Raw genomic sequence first — 9309 nt, 5'->3', positions numbered from 1 at the left:
CGGAGAAGCAGCCAGTGTGGCTCGGGGTTGGGGGGGGGTTGGCAGGTCCCAACACTCTCGGCACACAAAGGGAAAACCTGACAAACGCCGGGGAGGTGAAGTGACTTCATACAGGGGCTGATTTACCACAGAGAACAATACACAAGCCCTCCAACTGCCCCATCTTTTTGGATTTTTTAAAATCAGAAACTGTTACAGCTGTGAGAAGGACTTCTACAAGCAGATCACCTGGCCTGAACTGGCCATTTATAAGGATGAGAAAACTGAGACCTCAAACTGGGGAAGGGAAAGGGACCAATACGTGTGAAACGGCCACTACTGGTACCAGGCACTGTGGGGGACGCTTTTCCAGACTGTTTCATCTTAGCCCCACAATGGCACTGTGGGGAAGGGTTACAAGCACCGCTTTTATAAATTAGGGTGCAAGCTCAGATACAAGCTCAGAGAGGTGAATAGCTTTCCCTAAGCCTCACAGCTAAGCAGGGAGCTGAGATTAAAACCCAGGTCCAGCCCTTGTTTGTTTTGCCCAATCTTCAGGGTAAGTGGGGGAATGAGTTTATAGCCAGCCATGCAAGAGCCTGTGCCTGCTGCTTTTCTCTCAAGTGTCAGTGCCATGAGGGAACACCATGAGGACACCATCTTTTTGTTTATTTCTGTATCCCAGAGCCTGGAACAGGGCCAGGAGGAGCTCAATAAGCAAGTCTTTATTTATTTTTTAAAGCTTTTTTTTTTGGCTGTGTTGGGTCTTCATTGCTGCGTGCAGGCTTTCTCTAGTTGCAGCGAGCGGGGGATACTCTTCATTGTGGTGTGCAGACTTCTCATTGCGGTGGCTTCTCTTGTTGTGGAGCACGGACTCTAGGCTCGTGGGCTTCAGTATTTGTGGCACATGGGCTCAGTAGTTGTGGTTCACGGGCTCTAGAGTACAGGCTCAGTAGTTGTGGCGCACGGGCTTAGTTGCTCTGTGGCATGTGGGATCTTCCCAGACCAGGGCTCGAACCCCTGTCCCCTGAATTGGGAGGCGGATTCTTAACCACTGCGCCACGAGGGAAGTCCCAAGCAAGTCTTTATTGCACATCCCCTTTATGCAGCTACCTGTCCTACGAAAGATGAAATAGTGCTGTCCCTTGGGGTGCTCAAGCTAGAGTTAATAGGACAAGATGCACACATGCACACATGGAAAATTCTGGAAAAGGGTTCCAGGTGACACAGATGCATGTATGAGCTGGTGTGGTCCAGATGGGTCTGGGTCCAGGGCAGCTTTGGGTGTGTGTGTATTTCACCAATGCTCTACCCACCTCCATACCACCATGCTCTAGCTGAAAGGAACTGTTCCTCATGCCTTTCCAACCAGAGCCTTGGCCCCAAATGGGCTCCTTCTGATTCCCCAGGTTCCACCAGCCTTCAATGATTAGCTTTAGTGTCATCTCCTACAGGGAGCCCTTCCTGAACCTTTCAGCTGGAGGAGATTTCTCCCACCTCTGAGTTCCCATAACACTTGACCAGTACCCATTCTGTGGCACGTGCCTTGTCTCCTTTACTGACCCCCAAGATTCAGGGGGGTGACAGGTATTTGGTTCACCACTGTAGCTCCAAACACCTGACAAAGAACCTGCACACTTTGGTGCTCCCCAAGCACGTGATGAGTGAGCCGACGGAGGAATGGATGGAGAGGTGGGTACCAGACAGACAGGGGCGCCTGGTGCTTTCTGGAGTATGTGGGTGTCTCCATGACCTGGTTCGAGGAGCACAGGATCCACTCACCCTGAACTGAACAATCCACCCCAGCATGGTGCCGCTCCTCACATCTACTATTAGCCACTTATTGCTTTGAGTTAAGGTAGAGGTAGGAAACTCCCATCTCCCTGGCTAAAGGAAGCACTTGGCTTAATTTCAACTCATGTGGAGCAAGTAGCAACAAGTGATGTCCCTATTTGGCACTTATAGTTGCAAACAGGCAACATGGCTATAAACACCTTTGCTAGTGGGCCCCGCCAGGTTGTGTACAGCGTCATGGCGCGCTTCCTCTGCGCACTCAGGAGCCTTCCCTTCCGAGAAGTGCCCGGGTGGGCGGTGCGGGGCTGAGTGGACCGGGCGCGGCCTCGGCGTGAGTACTGGACCTGGGGACGCAGGGTCCCTTACAAAGCGGAAGCCGGTTCTCTCCAAGAGTGAGTGGCAGAAGAAGCTGACTCCAGAGCAGTTCCATGTCACAAGAGAAAAAGGGACGGAACCGCCTTTCAGTGGGATCTACCTGAATAACAAGGAATCGGGAATGTATCACTGTGTTTGCTGTGACAGCCTGCTCTTCAGCTCTGAGAAAAAGTACCGCTCGGGCACTGGATGGCCTTCGTTTTCTGAGGCCCACGGGACATCTGGCTCTGATGAGAGTAACACAGGGATCCTGTGACACGTGGACACCTCGTTGGGACCAGCTCGCACAGAGGTCATCTGCAAGCAGTGCGAAGCTCACCTTGGCCATGTGTTTCCTGATGGATCTGGGCCTACTGGTCAGAGGTTTTGCATCAACAGTGTGGCACTCAAGTTCAAACCAAGCAAACACTGACTACCTCCAAGAGTCCCCTTCCCTCGCCACTCCCTCATTTCCAAACTCAATTTTCATAATTTATGTGAATGGCTAGTTTTATTACCTACTAAACCAGGCTAAGTTTGCTGCTATCACCAAGCAAGTCACACCTTCTCTAAGTTACTACCTGGAGTCAGCTCAACCCTGGCTCTGGCTTTGATTGGAATTTCACAAAATGACAGAGGGGCAACCATTTCCATTAAATCGACTTCTGTGGGCTTTGCTTGGACCAGAGGGCATGACTCTTTGGGGACATTTGGAGGCTGATGGACAAACCAAAGAATTCCTACAAAACCACCCTGAACGTTCCATTGCAGTTAAGTTCTTCATGGACATATATAGGTGAGAGATCAAGTGAAAAGAGGAAAGAAAATATGGGGTTAGACTAATTCACAGTCCCAGCATGGAAAGAGGCAACAAGGAGGAGGGTTGTGGATGAGCCGTGTTTTGGGGGATCCACAGGATGCATGGTATTTTTTTCAAAACTTTAGACTGTCTTGAACATTCCAGTTCCAACTTCTCTACGGGCAACTTAAGTTTCAATGGGAGTTTGCTAGATTTCGGTGATAATGAATACAAGTGGCTACAAAGTTAAACTTTAATTTAGTTCAAATAAAATATTTACTAAAAAAAAAACAAAAAAAACCACACCTTTGCTATAATATCTTGGAGAAGTGGTTTTCAAACTATGCTCTGAGCCACCCCCAGGGTTCTATAAACAACTTCCTTCTATTTCTCTTATTGATTTTATGTTTCTCCCATTCAATTTGTTTGAACAAATTTCAAATTAAGAAGTTTATGGATCCAGGAATTCCCTGGTGGCTCAGTGGTTAAGAATCCGCCTGCCAATGCAGGGGACACGGGTTTGAGCCCTGGTCCAGGAAGATCCCACATGCCACGGAGCAACTAAGCCCATGCACCACAACTACTGAGCCTGCGTGCCACAACTACTGAAGCCCGCATGCCTAGAGCCCGTGCTCTGCAACAAGAGAAACCACTGCAATGAGAAGCCCGCGCACCACAACAAAGAGTAGTCCCCCCTTTGCCACAACTAGAGAAAGCCCCCACGCAGCAACGAAGACCCAACGCAGCCAAAAATAAATAAATAAATAAATTAATTTTTTTAAAAAAGTTTATGGATCCATAAGATGGAAACATCACACCCTGCATCCCACCTGCCTGTCTTTCTCTGTGTATCTGGGTCCCCCCCCAGCCATCATGGGTGCCTGGATCCATGTTGAGTTCAGAAAGCTGCCTCGAAACCCAGTTTCCTTCTCACCAGATTGCAAGCCCTGGAGGACAGGAGCTATGCCTTGCTCATTGCGTGGTCCCCCAGCACCTAGCACATTGCCTTGCACTCAGTGGGTGTTGAGTGTTTCTTCTTTAGTTTCTTCACATAAGAAGGGGGAAAACAGAATAGGTGGATTAGGTGGTTTGAGGGAATTGGAGCATTTGGTAAAATTCCTGATGAACATGTGACAGGTATTTTTGGAACACTAAGGGGAATAATGGGAATATAGAAAACCAAGGAAATGGAGGTGGGTGGGAGACAGGAAGAAAGCCATTACTAAGTCTAGTCCTGCCCCCTGGCTGAGGCTCTCCCCCACAGCCTGCCACACGTGGGGCCCTGTGCACGTGTGTGTGGACACGCAGCCTTCATATCTGCGTTCCATCCACACCCCACCAGAAAGCATCTGCCTCTTGGCCACCCCCAGGGCCGAGGGGTGTGCACGCACCCACCAGTGTGGACCCTTCTTGGGAGAGACGGTTCTGGAGAAGATTCCCTGGAAGTGGGCTTGGGGCCATTTGACTAGGGAATTTGGGGTCCCAGGAACCCAAAGCATGGTCTAGAGGGGAGGGGTGTGGGCCCCAGGAAGGGACATCCCTTTGGCCCTGTGAATGCCTCGGTCCTTCCACAGAGATGTAGCCAGAGGAGGGCCAGCATGGGGCCCAGGACAGGAACCCCAGAGGCCCAGGTCTGAGGGATGAACTCCCAGGGGAAACAGAGTTATAGGCCAAAGGCAGTAAACACTGTCACTACTTGACCCGTCATGAACAATTTCTACAAAGGTCTAATAATGGGAACACTGCTTACTACTTCCACTAGAATTTGTGCTTTTGAAAATATGGAGTAAAGCAAGCGAGAGAGTCATGGGTAAAAGTGTTAAATCCCAAACTACCATGACAGGAAGCCAAGGGATTTTGCTAAAAACAAACTATTCAAGAAATAGCGGTGTAAGCTCCTAGAGAAATGGAAATAAAAACACAAATAAACAAATGGGACCTAATGAAACTTAAAAGCTTTTGCACAGCAAAGGAAACCATAAACAAGACCAAAAGACAACCCTCAGAATGGGAGAAAATATTTGCAAATGAAGCAACTGACAAAGGATTAATCTCCAAGATTTACAAGCAGCTCATGCAGCTCAATAACAAAAAAACAAACAACCCAATCCAAAAATGGGCAGAAGACCTAAATAGACATTTCTCCAAAGAAGAAATACAGATGGCCAACAGACACATGAAAGAATGCTCAACATCATTAATCATTAGAGAAATGCAAATCAAAACTACAATGAGGTATCATCTCACACCAGTCAGAATGGCCATCATCAAAAAATCTAGAAACAATAAATGCTGGAGAGGGTGTGGAGAAAAGGGAACCCTCTTGCACTGTTGGTGGGAATGTAAATTGATACAGCCACTATGGAGAACAGTATGGAGGTTCCTTAAAAAACTAAAACTAGAACTACCATACGACCCAGCAATCCCACTACTGGGCATATACCCTGAGAAAACCATAATTCAAAAAGAGTCATGTACCAAAATGTTCATTGCAGCTCTATTTACAATAGCCAGGTCATGGAAGCAACCTAAGTGTCCATCATCGGATGAATGGATAAAGAAGATGTGGCACATATATACAATGGAATATTACTCAGCCATAAAAAGAAATGAAATGGAGGTATTTGTAATGAGGTGGATGGAGTTAGAGTCTGTGATACAGAGTGAAGTAAGTCAGAAAGAGAAAAACAAATACAGTATGCTAACACATATATATGGAATCTAAGGGAAAAAAAAAAAAGGTCATGAAGAACCTAGTGGCAAGATGGGAATAAAGACACAAACCTACTAAAGAATGGACTTGAGGATATGGGGAGGGGGAAGGGTAAGCTGGGAGAAAGTGAGAGAGTGTCATGGACATATATACACTACCAAACGTAAAATAGATAGCTAGTGGGAAGCAGCCGCATAGCACAGGGAGATCAGCTCGGTGCTTTGTGACCGCCTGGGGGGGTGGGATGGGGAGGGTGGGAGGGAGGGAGATGCGGGAGGGAGGAGATATGGGAACGTATGTATATGTGTAGCTGATTCACTTTGTTATAAAGCAGAAACTAACACACCATTGTGAAGCAATTATACTTCAATAAAGATGTTTAAAAAAAAAAAAAAGAAATAGCGGTGTAAACACACACACACATACACAAACACACACACATACATATATTTCTTTTTAAAAATCTAAAGTCATAACCAGAGAAAGAGCTGAAAGAATTGAAAGCTGGTGCCGCTAGAGAGCGGGTAGGGGGCAGAGGACTACAGTTTTTCATTGATTTTTAGCACAATTTTAAAAAACGTGTATGCGGTACTTTGATTAAATAAAAATTAAAACATAAAAGATGACTCTGGTAGCTCTGTGGAGGATGGACACAGGTGGAAGATTGGAGGCAGGGAGGCTGGGGGAGGGTCACAGGACAGGGTCTGTGGAGGAAGCTTTTTGGGAAAGGCAAGGCCTGAGTGAGGAGCTGCAGGCCTGGGACCCTGGAAGACTCAAGTGTTGGGGAACCGAGGGGTGAGCTGAGGGCAGGAATGCCACGGGGCAGGCAAGGCAAGCATCCTGGGCTGGCCTCAGAGTGAGGCTGGGGTGTGCGAGCTCAGTCCTGCCTTGGCTGCAGCTGCTGCGGTGGCCGTGAGCCCCTCCATCAGCTCCCTGACCGACACGCAGGCATCATGACAGCTAGGGAGGGGGTCCAGGGTTCCCATGGCAATGAGACAAAGAATCCCAGGAAAGGAGAAAGAAAATGATGAAATTGAATCTGGCCCCGAAATAAAAATAGCCAATAGTTGAGATTGTTAAGAAAGAGGAAAAACAAAAACAGTATTTGGTACGTGAGTCACACCAGTTTCTCCCAATTACCAGCTTTTAGGCTCCAAGGCAAGCATCTGCTGGAGGAGCCTTGGAATGTCATGGTGGTGAGGCTGCAGGGTTCTGACTCCTCCTGCCAACCTCACATTAGCCTCTGTCCAGTGGAAGTCGTCACCTGCCCGGAGCCAATGGCCCTGCTGGCAGCTGGGTGCCAGGGGAAGACCAGTGCACTGGGAGCCAGGAGAACTGGTGTGTCATGTCCCTCTCTGGGTCTCAGTTTCTCCCTTCGCAAAGTGAGGAGCTGGACTGAAAGACTTCAAGGCCCCACTGGCTGGTTTCTACATGGTCTGTTGTGCTTTGGTGTGGAGGAGCAACAGAGGTGGCTATGGCCATGACCCTGGCGCTTAGATTATTTAGTTACGTTTCAGGGGTGTATTCCTCTGTCAACAGACTATAGAGAGAATGCTGAACCCCGGCAGTGGCTCCCATTCAGAAGACTGGGTGGAACTTCTGGCAAAAATCTATCCATCTATGAGTTTGGAGGAGGGAGAGAAGGCTGTCTATGGGCTTGGCTGGGCACACAAGGGAGGCTTCTTGAGGTGGTTTCAAGCTTGGAGAATCAGATGGATGCCCAGCTGCTCAGGCTGGTTCAGGAAAAGGTACCTAGATGCAGGGGGATGGGCGAGATGGGGATGGAGTTCTACAGAACCCCCTGACCTATCCATGACTTCAAGGCAAGCTTAGTAGTAACTTTCCCTCGCTTCTGGGTCTGCACCACCTTGCTACATCTGCACACTCCCTTTCTCCATAGAGCAAGGGCTTCGTAACTTCCAAGGATTAGAGTATGCATGCTTGGACGATTGGTGGTGGGAGAGAATTTAAGGGGTGGTGGGAGAGAATTTAAGTAGTGCAGGGAGACTGTGGCTGTCATTTCACTCAAGATGAATGGCAGGAACGTTCTGGACCCTTGGTCAGTCTCAAGGCTGCAAACCTCACCTGGTGAGACACTGACCATAGGGCCCAAGCCCTGCGAGATTCCATTCTATAGACTCTGGTGTGCAGCAGGGCCATGGGCCATTGGCCTTTTTGATGAGAGGCTCCTGGTAGCCTGCAGCTGGGTTGTCAGGGTTTGAACCTGGTGCTGCCTCGTACAAGATGAGTGATCTTGAGCAGGGTCCCACTGGAAACAGGCAGCCCCTCACAGAGTTTGCAGAAGGGGTTATTTACAGAGGTGTGCACAGGGGAAAGGGAACTCATAAAGGATGGGGCAACTCCTACAGAGGGGGTTGTTCTGCCTCTAGGACTGAAAGGGCTGGTGGGGAGGGAGCTGGGCAAATACTCTGATCTCCCTGTCTTCCCTCCAGAGGACAAGGGAGCAGGTAAAGCTGACTGTAAATCAGCCCCTCAGGGCACAGACCATCCGGGAGAAAGGTGAAGGGTGGATCTGGAGGGACAAAGGCCAGCACACATGACCTTTCTGTGCCTCTGTTCCCTAATTTCTAAAATTGTGATGATAACACCTACACCTTAGGGCTACTGTCACAATTAAATGAGTAAATCCACATCCATATCTATATCTATTGCTTAGAACAGTGCCTGGCACATAATGCATGATGTATAAGTATTTGCTATTACCCATCTTATTATCATGCTCCCACACAAATTTGTTCCCATCCTCTAGGTACTTAAGTTTCCTTCCTCCCTTTTATCCAAATCTGTTCCCTGCCAGCTGGCTCTTGGGAACGGTCTATTTATCAATTCACAGAGAGTGTACATAACTGACAACAGCTTCACAAGTTACCTTGTGAATGCCTGGAGGCATCTGCATTTTAATAGGAAACACTGCTTCATCCAAAGGTGTGAAGCTCTAAGGGTGGAACTTTTGTTGCTGCTGCAATTGCAGGTGAGTGGTCTTCTCTTCCTACACTGAATACTAATGACCAGTGGGGGATACTGGGGAGCAGGGAGGCTTCCTGTGGCCCCTGCCCAGGGACTGAGCTGTCAACATCTGACAGAAGGGGGTGGTCGAGCTCCACCAGTCAGTCACTTGCCAGTGCCCCAGAAGCCAGCCTTGACCCTGAGCTGGCGGAGACCTCTGTATGAGGCCCTTCAAAGCTGGGAGAGTGCCTTCAGTGCCCAGTAAACAAGGTGCCCAGAGAGTGGTGACCTAGCCTTGGATCACCTAGGTGGCTGACGGTGAGGCCAGGATTTGAACCAAGAGTCCTGACCCCAGGCTGAGGTCCTTCCTTCACCCCTGACTGTCCACTTTGAAGTGCACACCCTTGAGTGGCCAGAGACATCCCTGGGCAGCTGTCTGAACTCACCAATTGGCCTTGGAGCAGCTTGCCCTTTCAGCCAGAGGGGAATGTATGACCCAGGAGAGGCTCCACGTGTGACTCAAGCTGAGAGTCACACTTGGAGTGTGAAGCCCCTTCTGTTCTCAGCTCCATCCAGCCCTTGTGACCTTCGATCCTGCGCATGTGGCCTTGGCAATGACTCTCTCCTCTGTTCCCACCTATGGAGGTGCCCCTCAAGTGAGGTTTCTGTTGACCTCAAAATGCCCCTCCCTCCACCTCATAGC

General features: G+C 49.0%; 1 pseudogene; it reads left to right on the top strand.

The window, feature by feature from the left end:
• Positions 1-2010: 2010 nt before the first annotated feature.
• LOC118890641 lies at positions 2011-2694 on the top strand (annotated as a pseudogene).
• Positions 2695-9309: the final 6615 nt, after the last annotated feature.

This window comes from Balaenoptera musculus, chromosome 2 (genome assembly GCF_009873245.2).
Source record: "Balaenoptera musculus isolate JJ_BM4_2016_0621 chromosome 2, mBalMus1.pri.v3, whole genome shotgun sequence".
In the NCBI taxonomy this organism is placed as follows: Eukaryota; Metazoa; Chordata; class Mammalia; order Artiodactyla; family Balaenopteridae; genus Balaenoptera; species Balaenoptera musculus.
This window is presented reverse-complemented; position numbering and strand designations above follow the sequence as displayed.